Source organism: Protopterus annectens, chromosome 4.part0 (assembly GCF_019279795.1).
Source record: "Protopterus annectens isolate FY-2018-M chromosome 4.part0, PAN1.0, whole genome shotgun sequence".
Classification (NCBI taxonomy): Eukaryota; Metazoa; Chordata; order Ceratodontiformes; family Protopteridae; genus Protopterus; species Protopterus annectens.
The window spans coordinates 292,705,913-292,722,735 of NC_056733.1; the positions used below are offsets into that span (position 1 = coordinate 292,705,913).

Genomic DNA, 16,823 nt, shown 5'->3' on the forward strand with positions numbered 1-16,823 from the left:
TAAGACTGATGATTGTGAAATACACATACATTGTTGCATCCCTTAACCTTTATACAAATCCAACAACTAAGTAAAAAGGATCTTCTTATTTTTTCACTGTAATCATTATTCCGTCTTTCTTTCTGTTATCATTTGCATTTAACCACCTTCACTGTTACCCAGCAATTCACTATCTAACATGAAGATTTTGTATATACTGCATCCTCAAAAGGGTTACTCTTTTGCAGGAACTCATTTTGAAATGCCCCCTTGTTACTACTGGTGTTGCCATTAATGGATTGTCTAGTTAGTTTTGGTTTCATTAATAATTGATATTTACCCTCTTTCTGCCATCTTGCCACATCACTTCACGTCGGCAAAGTGTGCTACATGCTAATTGTTATTCATACTATTTCAGACACAACATCATAAGTGACCAGTGAACAGTGCTCCAAAAAATAATTATTCATACTCTTTCTGCCACATCATATCATAACTGCTCAGTTCACCATGTAATTATTACTCATACACTTTTTGCCACATCACATCATAACTGGTCAGTTCACCATGTAATTATTACTCATATACTTTCTGCCACATCACATCAAAACTGTTCAGTTCACCATGTAATTATTACTCATACACTTTCTGCCACATCACATCATAACTGTTCAGTTCACCATGTAATTATTACTCATACACTTTCTGCCACATCACATCATAACTGGTCAGTTCACCATGTAATTATTACTCATACACTTTCTGCCACATCACATCATAACTGGTCAGTTCACCATGTAATTATTACTCATACACTTTCTGCCACATCACATCAAAACTGGTCAGTTCACCATGTAATTATTACTCATACACTTTGCCACATCACATCATAACTGGTCAGTTCACCACGTAATTATTACTCATACACTTTGTCACATCACATCATAACTGGTCAGTTCAGCACATAATTATTACTCATACATTTTCTGCCACATCAGATCATAACTGTTCAGTTCACCATGTAATTATTACTCATACACTTTCTGCCACATCACATCATAACTGTTCAGTTCACCATGTAATTATTACTCATACACTTTGTCACATCACATCATAACTGGTCAGTTCACCATGTAATTATTACTCATACACTTTCTGCCACATCACATCATAACTGGTCAGTTCACCATGTAATTATTACTCATACACTTTGTCACATCACATCATAACTGGTCAGTTCACCATGTAATTATTACTCATACACTTTGTCACATCACATCATAACTGGTCAGTTCACCATGTAATTATTACTCATACACTTTGTCACATCACATCAAAACAAGTCAGTTTACCATGTAATTATTACTCATACACTTTCTGCCACATCACATCATAACTGGTCAGTTCACCATGTAATTATTACTCATACACCTTCTGCCACATCACATCATAACTGGTCAGTTCACCATGTAATTATTACTCATACACTTTCTGCCACATCACATCATAACTGGTCAGTTCACCATATAGTTATTACTCATACACTTTGCCACATCACACCATAACTGGTCAGTTCACCACGTAATTATTACTCATACACTTTGTCACATCACATCATAACTGGTCAGTTCACCACGTAATTATTACTCATACACTTTCTGCCACATCAGATCATAACTGTTCAGTTCACCATGTAATTATTACTCATACACTTTCTGCCACATCACATCATAACTGTTCAGTTCACCATGTAATTATTACTTATACACTTTGTCACATCACATCATAACTGGTCAGTTCACCATGTAATTATTACTCATACACTTTCTGCCACATCACATCATAACTGTTCAGTTCACCATGTAATTATTACTCATACACTTTGTCACATCACATCATAACTGGTCAGTTCACCATGTAATTATTACTCATACACTTTGTCACATCACATCATAACTGGTCAGTTCACCATGTAATTAATACTCATACACTTTGTCACATCACATCAAAACTAGTCAGTTCACCATGTAATTATTATTCATACACTTTCTGCCTCATCACATCATAACTGGTCAGTTCACCATGTAATTATTACTCATACACTTTCTGCCACATCACATCATAACTGGTCAGTTCACCATGTAATTATTACTCATACACTTTCTGCCACATCACATCATAACTGGTCAGTTCACCACGTAATTATTACTCATACACTTTCTGCCACATCACATCATAACTGGTCAGTTCACCATGTAATTATTACTCATACACTTAGCCACATCACATCATAACTGGTCAGTTCACCACATAATTATTACTCATACACTTTGTCACATCACATCATAACTGGTTAGTTCACCATGTAATTATTACTCATACACTTTCTGCCACATCAGATCATAACTGGTCAGTTCACCATGTAATTATTACTCATACACTTTGTCACATCACATCATAACTGGTCAGTTCACCATGTAATTATTACTTATACAATTTGTCACATCACATCATAACTGGTCAGTTCACCATGTAATTATTACTCATACACTTTGTCACATCACATAACTGGTCAGTTCACCACGTAATTATTACTCATATACTTTCTGCCACATCACATCATAACTGTTCAGTTCACCATGTAATTATTACTCATATACTTTCTGCCACATCACATCATAACTGTTCAGTTCACCATGTAATTATTACTCATACACGTTCTGCCACATCAGATCATAACTGGTCAGTTCACCATGTAATTATTACTCATACACTTTCTGCCACATCAGATCATAACTGGTCAGTTCACCATGTGTTACTTTTTGTTACAATTGTTACTCCTACTATTTTCTTAACACTGTCACATGTCACCAAATGACTCTCTAATACTGTTCACAGACCTCAGTTTAAATATGTTAATTCTATACCCTATGAGTAAGGGTGTGAAGGTGGGCTGTATTTTGATGAACTATTAACCTAGGATGTACTGGATAAACTGATGTGCCTGTAGACGGCTGTTAACTGCTACAGTTAATTTATTTCGGATTTGGCTACAGGGTGTGAAGCTGGAGTCATTGCTACTTGACATGATGAAAAGTAGTCCCTTAGTAAAGAAAATGTGCAGAGTTTAGTTTTTAGGACTTTTGTTCAGGCAGTAGGACCATTTGGCAGATAAAAATTTCCCCAGGCTGCAAAGCACCTTTCTTTTTAACATCATGCACCTGTCATACTCTAGTTCTGAAGTCAGCATGGAGCCAAGGAAAAAAATAAACTACACATAGGAGATGAAAAAGCAGGGGCAATAGTAGCAAAAGTGGAAATGAACAGAGAACATTTTTACAAAAAATGTCTGTTCTTTTATAGGGGTTTATCTATAACTCCATTAGCACGGCAAAACAATCTCTAAAGTTATTCTTTACCCCACAAAGGAAAATGCAAATGCTTCTGAATAAGCTTTCCTATTGTCTAGGAACTACCTATAATATACAGATGAGTCACCCCAAGGAGAAGGGGGACTTGATACCAGGAATACATGACAAAATATTCTAAATGTCTGCCATTGTTTTAGGAGTAGCTGATGGATATGTACCTGAAATAAACAAAATCAAAACGCAAAAAAGTCACACAGACAAACCAGTCAGTAAAAACTACAAGAAAAACCTAGGCAAGCTAGAATTTTCACTATGTGATACCTTAAGCCTCATGTAATAGCGGCCCATGGGATATATGCAAATTACCCCTTAAGGACATCAATGTTTCAGCTATATGGCTTCTGAATGTCCATGACTTTTTCCTTTTTAAGTCTGTATGGACAGATTCAGGCCAACAAAGCCAAACACCACTAGCTGTGGACATACATGTTTCGGCCTTCTTATGACCTCATCAGCACATTATAAGTGGACTGTTTGGCTATACTCTAGAAATACAGGGTCTTTAAACCCTCATGATGTCCATAACTATTAAGGTGTCTGCAAAATATCCCAACTAAGGAATAACAACAAAAGAAGTGGACAACCATAAAAAAGACCTGTGTCCAATACAGGACAAGATGCAGGGGAACAGGAATATGTTATCTGTGTGGACAAACTACATCTGCTACAGAATGAGACAGGCATACTGAAATAACAGATGGACTCTCAAGAGAACAGATAAAGGAGATAATAACCTAAGACACAATGAAATTCCTGAGAAAGCAAGACATGAGAACTAAACTCATATTGTGCAGACCCAAACCATCCCAACCTCTAGTCCTGGAAATAGGATTCACCAGGAAGGAACACAAGGTAGAGAGATCAGCTATGTCATCTGTTGTACAAATACACAGCTTCACAGAAAAAAATGACTGTTAAACAACTAGAAAAGAAATCACCTTACCTCATGATCCCAGAATAAAAATCATCTATATTTTCATCTGATTTACTTACACACTGAAAAAGTTTTGACAGAGTTAGAAATAAGCTGAGACAGGGAATCAGTCTTGGCCTAAAATACCTAGTGACACAATTTCTAGTGGAAGGAGTGTGTGATGCACAATGCAGGAAGAAGTTAGTTGTTTCATCTGTATGAAAATGTAAGCTCCCTAGAGGAATTTTTGTAACTTGGAAAGGGTGCAGTTTAAAAAAACACAGGTGGTGTAGCAGCAGATGAAAAGAAGAAGAAAACCTAGCTAGATGTTTTCACCTATAACAAGCCCAGTCTGTAAGAGACAGAACGATTGCTGGAGTAAAGAGGAAGCTTCATGGAAGAATGCTGAACAGTCTTCATTCTTCTCCAGTGTCTCTGATTTTGAGAGACATCCTAGATTTTGACTTGAAATTTTCCATTGTGCCATGTAAAATTTATGGAACAGTGTTGTGACAAAACACTGAATGCTGAAGAGGACAGATGTATGGCTCCCAAATATGCAACAAAGTCTATAAGGTTTAGGATTTTTTCCTTTGAAGCAGTTGCATTGATATTTTTATACCCCAAGCAGATAAAGAATTTTTCCTCAGGCAGATGGCAAATGTTGGAGGTGTGATGAGGAAAAGGAGGTAACTGGGAACATATGTTTTGGGAGTATAATGGCTTGACAGACTTTAAAAATTCCCTACAGAGTACTCTGTCAGAAGTATTGGGAGAGTAAATGAGTGCAACTAAGAATTTTTTTTTTTTTGATCTAGGATACAGGTTCTGAATAGTCTATACATAGTAAGGTTTGTAAAGTTTAAGTCGGGTGACTTCCAAAAAAGTAATTACTAGGAAATGGAAATCAAAGTCTAAACTAACTTTATTCAAAATATTAACGTTGTAACACAGAGATAAAAGAACTGGAAGTGGGAAGTGTGATCTTTAGGAAAGGGTAGGAGGAAATGATATAGAACTGGGGTGCACAAAAGACTACTGCAAGACAGGAAACTGGCAAAGGGGGGACATGGTGAAATTGCATACTACAGAATTCCTTGGAGGTGATACTAGTAAGAGGAGGGGAAAAGAGGAATAGTAATTCTATTCATGAATGAAATTTGGGTATAAATATAAGTAACAAAAGCAAGAAGGAAGGGAGATAGCACATATGTCAAGGCAATGTGTAGGAGAGAATATGAAGAAAAGTGAATAGTACATGCACCAAAGAAGGACAGAAGGGCTTTTCTAGTGGATTCTTTGATGTACAGACAAACAAGATTAAAGTGTGATTTTGTGCTAAGAGGGGAGCTATAATATTACAGCTGCTAAAAAAGAAAGAAAATATGTCAACAAGGAATAAAGGAAGGAACAAAAGAGAGCTTAGATTGACTCATGAGGAAGGAATACTTGATGGACATTTGGAGGCGGAAGCATCCCGAGGAATGGCAGTTAACGTATGAAATGAGAGATGGTGCCAGTCTAGTTGGCCTGACTGGATCATGTTAAAGAATATGAAGATATGGGTAGAGGTACTGGAGACAGAACTAAAGACATTCTGTACCATGCCCTGGTGACACTAAGGTGCTGGCATTCTTAAGAAAGCATACAGTCCTGCAATGTCACTGCAAAAGACATACCAACTAAAGCATCAAAAGCCCAAAGTGCTGCAAGGACAAAACTTAATGTACAAAAAAATAATTTGTGCAGGGGGACCACCCTTGCATCTCTGAACGTTGGGCCGCTGTTGCTACCCCTCTTCATTTTTTAATATACTACCTCTGAAGTCATACAAACTTGGAGAAAGGGGGAAAAGTACCAAAATAAGGAAGCTCAACTTTTCTTTTTACTTCAAGTTACATTTGGAGTGAAAATCAAATCCCACTAACAATTTCACATCTGCTGTAATAATCAGCAATCTGTGTCTTATTTATTTTTATTTATTATTCAATTTATTGATATTTCTTTACTGGGAAAATCCAGTTGGGCCAAAATGTGCCCATTTTCAGTAGAGGCCCAGGAAGAAAAGCTCCAGTACTATAACAAAATATAAAATGAGGACTTTTCAGATATTATTACAAATAATATATTTTACATGGGAGTTGTAAAAAGCCTTACAATGAGCACTTTATATATATTTTTACAAGTAACATAATATGAATGAAAGTCCAAGGTGGGATAAAAAATGTATCCATTGTCAGTAGATGCCCAATGAGTAAAGTTCACATAAAATACAAAATATACAATAACCACTGTTCCAATTACTATTACAAGTAATATAATGTGATTGAAAGACAATATAAAAGAAGACTGTTTCAGATACATGTTTACTGCTTTAGTATTTACATTAGAAGTAATCAACATATGTATCAGTGGTGGGACATCAAGACTTAATGAAAGAATCTACAGTTGTACAGTATATAACATGGTACTTTACTTAAAGATACAGAGCATTTTAAGTGGATACAAAACAGGAAATAAAGTGTAGTATTCCAAAGATGCTGCCGGTTGAGTTAGACAGGACATGAAAAAAAAACTTGGAGATCAAATGAAATGCACTGGAGAAGTGAAGAAAAGGAAAGTTGACCAAGTTAGTCAGAACCCCACTACAATATAACCAGGAGTATAAAGAAACCTTAGGACTTGAATGGAGGGGTACTGTGAAAAATTCAATGAGAAGGATGTGTTTATAGGAGATGCACCAGTCTTAAAGAACGAGACAGAAGGAGAAGAGGGATAACACAGAAAACAGTGCACTGTAAAAGGAAACAGATGAGCAGGAAGACCGAAAAAGGTGGAGAGCAGGCAAAAAGTTACAAGCTTTAAAAGTGAAAAGTATTAGGAATATTGGAAATACAAGCAGAGAGCCAAGCAACCAAGGCAAGGAAATACCTGCCCTGGAAGATGAAAGGAAAAAAGTATTATGACAAAGCCTCAGGGAAAAGGAGAAAAGAAAAAAAAGAGTCTTTAAAACAGAGAAAGAGAGATTAGGGAAGAAGTCACCAAATTTTACCAGTAGCTGTACAGCTCTAAGACGTACAGGAATACTAGAAAGGATTGTACACTCCAACAATGGGAAAGATGAGGGAGAGAAAACAGGGAAACATTGCAGGATGATATGACAACTATGAAGCAGAAAAGGCAAATTGAAAAATGAAGGGTGGCAAGGCAATAGCAGAATGGTGGATTTCAAGTGGAGCTTAAGAAAATTGTGAAGTAGAAAACACAACAGGATTAGCTAAGTTATTCAATAAATGTGGTAATGAAAACACTCTGATAACTGTATGAGAGAGACAGCTGTACTGCTCCTCACCCAAGTGAGAAAAGTGGTGGCAAAGCCTTGGGCCTTTAGGGTCACTTCTCTTACAAACACAAGCACAAAGATTCTACCCAGAATCCAAGCAGCTCAAGCATGGCTTGTAAAAGGAAGTTGATGCATAAATAAGGGAGACCTTTTCCAAGGGTTTATGGATACAAGCAGCTGGAGTAGTCCTTTTAGAAATCATTTTTTTTTTACTCCGATGAATTTTCGTTTTTACAGCAAGCAATAGACAAAGCTGTGAGAGGACAAGGATTCTTAGAGTGATTGGTTGCAATGCACCATTGGTTATAGGAACATATTTTTATTAATGGGAAACTATTGCAAGAGACATAAGTGGAAAGATGAACTAGGCAGGCATGCTTCTCTTATAGAGTCTGTTTATATTAAAACAGTAAAAACAAGTCAGGGATGGAAGATGAACTATATTTTCTTTTAATGACTGCATTAGTATTGACAGTCTTTGCAATCTTTATAAAAGAGGAAATACTACCTCAACAAAACAGTAATTCCTCTTAGTGAAATCAGAAGGGAAATTTGAAATAGCAATGTTCTAGATCCAATATGGCCCAAAGTACTTGGGACTCTATGTCTGAGGGGACATTAGAAGAGATAAGGGAAATAAGCAATGAAACTGCAAAGACGGACATCAAAAAATTGCCTGGTGAAATGAAAGTGGAAAGCTAGCATGCCTATGTGTAGGATTAATATAATAGACCCAGTGACAAAATCCAGGATGGGATATCTGATTAGATATATCCCCTCCAAGGGAGGGGACTGAAGAATAAAAGGGAACCGAAAGCTCTGTGATGATAGTATATAAGGCAAAGCAGTAGCAAGAATATCAAAATCCAGAATGGGACAAGGAAATGGGTAAAGGTATGTAACATCTGTAATCTGCAAGGATATTTAAAAGTCTACACCATTAACTATTGGAAGAGGGGAATGAAGTAAGGAACCTAGAAAGAGAAATGTATAGAAGAAAGCTGCTTAGCATGGCAGAATAATATTGTGTGAGGAAACCAATGAAATGAAGGGGAGGGAATTGAAAATGGTGTGGTCAAGGTAGAAGAGAAAGGGAATCATTAGGTGTTCTAGATGAAGAAGCTCATACATAACTGCTGCAAAGGCTAAGAGCAGAAGGATAAGAATAATGTGAAAAAATCCAAAAGAAGAAGCACAAAGAATGAATAAAAGACAGACAAGTACTACAAGTAGTAAACAAGGAGATGAGAGAGGCAGAAAGGAGAGACAGGGTAATAAAAAGAAAACATCCCCAAGAAAAGAAGCAGGGGGGTAGAAAGAAAAAGGGAGAGGGAGCCTGCATATTGTAACATTATAGGGGAGAAAAGAAAAAAGGGAACAGACATCCTGAAAGAGAAATGAAAACTAAGGGAAGGGATTATGTGGTCTGATAGGGAATGAGAAAAGGTCCTCAATACCAGAGTCTAAGCATTACAGGCCCAATATGGGACCAGTGCATGATGCTCATGAGCAGGTGATAAAAATGCCTAATAAACTATACAGGCATAAATGAAAGACCAGGAATGGATGCTGGAGTTGTAAAACAAATGCAAATAATATGGCACATATGTTGTGGGAATACAGCTAGGGAAAGGACCTGAGGGAAGCAGTGGTGAAAAGTGGGAAAGGCTATGAGGAATCCAGCTGGAGAACTCCTGGAAGCAAGGGAGCCCGCAGGATTTTTTGCAGGGGGGTGCAAACTCAAGCCCCGCCCATGCAGCTGTCCCCACACTCAGCCCCCCCCCCCCCCCCGCCAGCCATTCCAGTGTCCCATTACTTGGCTATTTACACTTGAAGACCCCCTTACTTATTAAAATTAGTTTTACTTGCTGCCTCTGCAAGTAGCAACACAGGGGTGGGGGGTGGGGGTAAACTCTCCATCCCCCCATCCACTGCCAAGATTTCTTGAAGAGAGTCAGTGAGGAGCTCTGCCTAACATGATTTTTGAGGTGGGAGCATGTCATCAATTCCTGGTTGGACATGGCCTTGTACGTCAGGCACAGTGGTGAGGTCTTGGGGTCTCTCCAGCTGTTGTAAAGTGCGGGTGAGGTACAGGGCCTGAGGAGAGTACAGGCAGGGCATGACCTCCTTCCTTTGATCTGATGTGAACCCCAACCAGGTGGGCAGGGGCAAGGTAAAGTCTTTCTAACCACTTTGGGCGTGGGTGTGTCAAATGAGAGGTCACTATTGTGTCGACTATGGCGCCTAGTTTGCAGTCATCTGCGAACTTTGTCAGCCACAACCTCCTGAGTGGGGTATTGTGTGAAAGCTTTAGCCAGCTGGTTAAGCTGGGGCGGTAGTTCCCAGCATTTTTGTATGCGGTGGGCCTCTCTTGGAGTTTCATTATATCACGCAGCCGGGATACCAACCAGACAGGGCCGCTTCCTTTGGTGGGAGGGTCTTGGTTTTTTTGGGATTACCGCGATCAATTCAGGAACCTTTGGGCTAGGGTGTTAGGTAAAAAGGCACTATGGGGTGGCAAGCTCAGGGGGTCAGGTCATACCAGCCTGGGCCATATAAAGAGAGAGCTCCCTGTCTCTTTTTTTCATAGTCCAAAGGAGGTACGTCTCAGTGAATCGTGTTATTATATGGGGATCCTAGCCCCGATAGGCAGCTTACCGTTACCCTCTCCTTGCTCAGCCTGGTAAGTGGGACGTCAGTGTTTAACGGAAGTGGATTGTGCTACTTAGTTTTTGGAGTGCTTTACTTAGAAGAGAAGCTTCTAGGCTCTATATATTATAATCTATAGTAAGTAGATTCTAGAGAGAAATAAGGAAAGAGAAGAGCTTGGCCGAGGGAGAAAAAAAAAAGTTTAACCGCTATGCACGAATTCACAAAAAAGCACGCAATGCGGATTTTAAACAGGCAGAAAAAATACTTAAATCAGGAAAGTAGTCTCATTTCTTTTTCTCTGTAGACCACTCCCACTCTGGACCACGCTGTGACTGTCTCTGAGAGTAGTAGTAAAAAAAACGCTCTGAGGCGGATTTGTTTGATTCATGAACGTGAAGAAATTCACAACAGCAAAGCTCGAGAGTTGAGTGGGAGTTCCCTATCCTTTTCCTCTTCCGGCGGTAAATGGAGGCATTCTTAAAAAAAAATGCCCTTTCTTCAAAAAAAAAACTTTTTTTTTTTTAAAATTTAATTAAAATTAAGCCAAATTCCATTCCAGGGGTGCAAGTGCAACTTTTGCACTACTCATGGGGGCCCTTGCCTGGAAGCTATAATTCTTTTGGTATTTAATTGATTAATGGGATAGAACAACAAAGAGAGACATGGAAGACAAATGTTAATGTTAGCTTGGTAGCTAAATAGTTATATACTATGAATACCCAGTACTTTGCTCACATGTAAGTACTACCTGGTACTGTTGTTTGTGATTCTTATTGCTATTTTTGTAAAGTTCATCCTAAGGGGAGATCCTGGAGTGCTTCTGTAACCACTCTGCCTCCCCAAGAACTAACTTTAAATGTGTATGTACCCTATTGTAAAATAAAAATATATCCTATGCCTACCACTGTTGTATATTAACCCTGCGTGCATTCGTTATTAGACTTCCATGGATTTTATCTCCCTTTACTCTCCTAGGCTCTTTCTCCCTCCTCTGAGTGCTCATAGCTTACCATTGTACTTACTCAGTTAGGCCACCAGGTAGTATTGTTCAACCACTACCTATCTTTTTATACAAGCCAAAAGTACTGTAACTGTTCTATTAATTTACCATTGCCCTGTTTTAGCCCTATTAATACTTACTATATTCTACTAAACTGCTACTGCCCTCTTTTCAGCTGCTATCCCCTGTCAACCCTCTGCAGTCTTCTAATTTCACAAACACAGTGCCTTACGTAAGTGCCTCCTTACCTCTGAGCTAGTTCTCAGCTTCACTGATAACTTTTCACTGGCTTTCTTCCTTCTCCTTGGCTCTATCCACTCCATTCGCCCTGCAGGCTCACCCCACTCCCCTACCCTGAACCCAATTTCCACCTGCCCCCACTACTCCTACTTTTATTTCAACCACTCCCCACCCACTCAAGACAACCATCCAATCAAAGCCTTCCTCTCTTTACCCCTCCTCCTTTCACCCACAGTCACCCACCCACTCAAAGCCTTCCCCTCTTTACCTCTCCTCCTTTCACCCAGTCAACCATCCAATCAAAGCCTTCCCCTCTTTACCCCTCCTCCTTTCACCCACAGTAATTAAATATATCACTAATTAAATGCATCACTCTTTCACTACCCCCTCTCACTCCACAGCTCTTTTCTCTAACTATAAATCCTCCCAAATTAAACTACCTTTTTCTAACCATGCTTTCCTTACTGTTCCTAACACTCAGAACCCCCATCTCCCTCCTACTACTCCTAACAACTTTATACCATGCCAGCTCCTATACCTCCAATCAGCTTCCACTCTCTACTCCTTACCATACACCTACACAAAACCATCTCAACCCTTGAAGACATACTCCAATGGGCCTCAGCTGAAATTAACCTTGAAACTTACATACTAGGTGATGTAAACATCGACTGGAATAAAATCAACAGTCCCATACTCTCCCTGCCATTAACCTCTTTAACTTTACTCAAGTAACCCACTCCATCACCAGACCCAATAAAACAAATACCCCAGCTCTGTAACTTTGCAAAAAAAACAAATCGTCAAAGACAAAAATATCCTACTACACTAAGCCCCTGTCCAACCATACCCAAAACCTTAGGCTTTTTTGGAACTCCATAAACTGACTCCTCAACCCAGGCTCTAAAAACAATCCCTGTCTGGACCCAAGTAAATCTGACCTCGAATTAGCCTCACTATTCAACTATTTCTTTATAGAGTCAATATCTGACCCAAAGAAAACTTTTAACAACAACCCATCTCTCCTACATTTCACCTCATCTAAATCCCCAAATAATGTCCCCCCATGTTTGAGCTTAAACCTGTCTCTACTAATGACATAAAAAGACTTCTATCCAAACTTAAACCCTGCTCCAATGCACCTGTCAACATCCCCTCTTCTTTACTCAAGTCTGCTGCTGATCATATAGCTCTCCCAATTAGTATCCTAATTAATATATCCATAAATGAATCCTATGTCCCTAAACTCTGGCATTCCGCCTTTATTCACCCTCTCCACAAGGGAGGCAAAAACACTAGCATTTCAAACTTTCATCCTATAGCTCTTCTCTCTCCAATCTCTAAAATCCTAGAAAAATGCATCCACCTCCAACTTATGCCTTTTCTGACTAAAAAACAACTTCTTACCCCACCCAACATGGCTTCTGACCAGGACATAGCACCATAACAGCTCTACTCTCATTCTTAGAAACTGTCAATCAAGCTTGAGATCCTGGGAACTTAGTATCCACAGTGCTCCTAGATCTCTCTAAAGCATTTAATACTGTTTCCCATAAGCACCTTCTAAGTCACCTCTCAAACTTAAATCTCTCCCAAAACAATCATTCCTGGTTTTCAAGCTGTCAGATAGCTCTCAGCCTGTAAAATGGAAAAAAAGCACCTTACCTTTCTTATCCACCTCTACTGGAGTACCACAGGGGTCCATCCTTGGACCAGTGTTGTTTAGTATCTTTATTAATAAATTCCACTCTGCTATTCCTAATGCCAAAGTCATCCAATATGCAGATGACTCTACACTTGTCTGCTCAGCCTCTAACCTCCCTGAACTCCTATTTAGAACTCAGACTGCCTTCTCAACTACTGAGATCTGGATGCGCCAAAATCACCTTTCTCTCAATGCTAAAAAATCTAAAATACTACTATTCACACCCTCAAAATCTTTCTCTTTTGATAAAAATTCCTTCCAAGTCCTTAGCCAAAGCAACTCTCCGATTGAAGTTGTTCCCTTTGCCAAGCTACTCGGTGTAACTTTAGACGAACACCTCAAGTTCGACATCCATATTCAGCAAAATATAAAGAAAACCCACCAAAAACTAGGTATGCTATACAGGAACAGCCACTTCCTTTCTACTACTACCAGGCATACTCTGGCCTCCTCGTATCTCCTTCCCTCCCTTCTGTATGGCACCCCAACTACTAACTAACCTATCTTCTTCTATCACTTCCAAACGTGAAAGCTGTTATAACAAAATTTCTAAACTTGCCACCAAAGCCAAACATTCCACTCATCACGGTGTTACCCTCCAATCCCTCAACTGGTTAGAATTCAAAAATTACCTGGACTTCCTCCAGCTCACTACAGCACATAGACTAATATTTAATCCAACCAAATGCCCCACTCTAACTAACATCCTTCCCCGATACACCCCAAATAGAACTCTCAGATCTGAACACCAAAACTTAATTACTGTCCACAAACCTAAACGTCCTGCTGGACAACTTCTCATCTCCTTCTCCTTAGGTAAGAAATGGAACTCTCTCCCTTCCACACTAAGGACAATGTCAAACACAAACAACTTCAAAACTCAGCTTTACACCTATCTCCTCCAAATGGAAATGTAACTGCATTCTCCCTACCTAGAACTCTTTAACAAAAGCCCCTGGGAGGGTATCCTCCTGAGTTCCTAAGCACCTTACAGCTGGCTATAACCTTCTATAGCTAATTCCCATACGATCTCTCCACTCTATAAATATTGTAAATAGCTTTTGACTTTAACTGTGGGAATTTGTCAAAATGTATCTGCACGATATTTTTCCACTATGGGCAATATTGCTCACGCTTTGTATTTGATATGTATTTGTACTTGTACTTTTATTTTTATTGGACTGCTATCTTTACTGTAATCTGTTTCATGGAGCTTTTCTCCCTGGTCCTCCACTGAAAACGGGCTCTCTGGGCCCAGTGGACTTTCCCGGTAATCAAACTGGAAATAAATAAATATATAACAAAACAAGGTTCCCATTGAAAATTAATGGACCATAAATGTGATCCCTGGAAAAGCAAAACTGCAAGAATGAATAGGGAATATATTATGACTGTAAAATTACAGTATGTTAGAGCATTCTCCCTGCTCTAAGGTACAGTGACCTCAGAGTTAATATGTGTAGGACATACATACATATATATATATATATATATATATATATATATATATATATACATACATATATATATATATATATATATATATATATATATACACACATAAAAACCTGTGTGTATAAGGAGGGCATATAAATGTTTTAAGGGTGTATCAGGAATTTTTTATTTTGCTGTTTATTTTCCTTAGAATCACATTTTAACTTTTGAATTGCCAGAGTTCTCAGTATCAGGTCTTGGCTTTTCTTACTGATTGCAAAGAAAACATTGGAAGAGCCAGAAGAAGCCACCAGCCACAGATATAAAGGTGCAAAGTATGACAAGCAATACAGATAATCCAGGAACTAAAGCTGTGGTCAGAGGTTTGAAAAAATATTAGAGAATATTATAACACTGTACCGTTATATGAGCAGAAGACAAGTAGACCTAAAAGGTAGGAGATCAAAGCTATTAGGAAAGTGTGAGAAACAGAAGAAGCACAGAAAAGGGGACAAGACAAAGAAAAATAATGGGGGAGGGTTACAGAGCAAGAGGGAAGGAAGAGAACTTGGAAACCACAATCAGAAAGCAAATTAAGGATGGAAAGGCAGAAAAGACTGTCGTGAATTGATGTATTTTTGGGGAAAGTAATGCATTTAACACATTATTAGTTATGGATTTGTTAACATCTGAAAGGTGCACAAGCTGCGTTGCATGCATCTGCATAAAGAGGTAGCCAAATATGTGCACTAACCATAAGATATGTGTATGTAAAACCTTGTGCCAATAGGAAAACTGCATTAGAAATAAAATACAAATGATGGGCCTGTTTCATTTTTTCAATCTATTGTTATGATGAGTGTACTAATTTTGCATCTGATATGAAAGGATCTTACTTTGGTCACCCTTAGGTCACAAGTTCCTATCTAACCTACCTGACTGCTCATGCATGAAAAAAAATGCTCTAAAGGACAGTGTGTGTGCGTATACATCCCAAGGTGGGATAAGATCTCAATTAGGAGGTCTTAGCTGAAAAGCACCTTAGTAAAAAGTCTCACTGATCATCAAAAAGAGAAGACCAAAATGAAAGTTTAAAAAATGGCTGCTCAGTGAATTAACTATGACCAAAGCTAAAACTCTCACATAAATATGTAAGAAACAAATGTATAAAAGCAGAAAATAGGTCAAAATCAAAAGTAAAGGAGCAGAAAAGGGGTCACCATCCTTGTTGTTAGCCAAAAGGAGAAAACCAGATTAATTTGTAACAGTGAATTTTTGGGTAGATGACCTCAGAACAGGAAATATAATGGAGATTAGCATCTGAGAAAGGCATGAACACTTGGCTGATACTGAAAGTGGAGAATTCACGGAGTCAGCTTCAGCATACAGTTCCATGAGTAGTTTATATGAAGAATGAAGTGAAGTCTGATACTTTTTTGATGCAAAAAAGGGCACTGAAGAAGGAACCAGGTTTGTATAGCCAGTAAGTCACTATAAGAATCACTTTGGCTTTGATAAGTTTGGCCTTTTGAATGAATCATCAGAAGAAAGGAGAATAATTGTAGAGGAGGCCATTTGTCCACTGGTGGCCTAGGAAACCTTTGGTTTGGTTTACCAGAAGAGTTATCAGTGAAAAATATGTTGTTTCTTTTATTTTAATTTATTAATCAGGTAGATGAGCCTGTGCAAATGATATTTTCAGTCATGCCCTTGACCACATCTAGTAGTTGTAGATGGGACAATTCTTCCAGGATGGAAAATAAAAGTGGTAGCAGACTGGGTTACCTGAGAGATGAAAGAACCTGTTTATGACAGACTGGTTCACACTCTGGAGACATTAGAAGGCACAGTCTGAGAATATCCACCAGAGAACAGGGCATCCTTGTATCTACATCACCACCAGGAACTGATAAGAACTGGCTAGCACTATTAAATTATCATGTCTTCTCAGAAAATTGGATAATAATGCATTCCCCCTTTCCTGTTGATGTCACAAATACCAATCATATTCTTTGATTAAATAGAGAGGACTCCCTTTGTGAGAAATTGTTGGAAAGACACAAAAGAATGAAGAATTTACCTCATTTTTTTCCATTTGTTATTTGCTTATAACTATTGTTTTTGTA

The 16,823-nt window shown here is 38.5% G+C and overlaps 1 protein-coding gene across 1 annotated transcript in view; it reads right to left on the reverse strand.

The window, feature by feature from the left end:
* The window catches only part of SUSD2 (sushi domain containing 2), a 1,008,194-nt gene that overhangs the window by 524,844 nt on the left and 466,527 nt on the right, over positions 1-16,823 (reverse strand). The gene's annotated exons all lie outside the window — the stretch shown is intronic.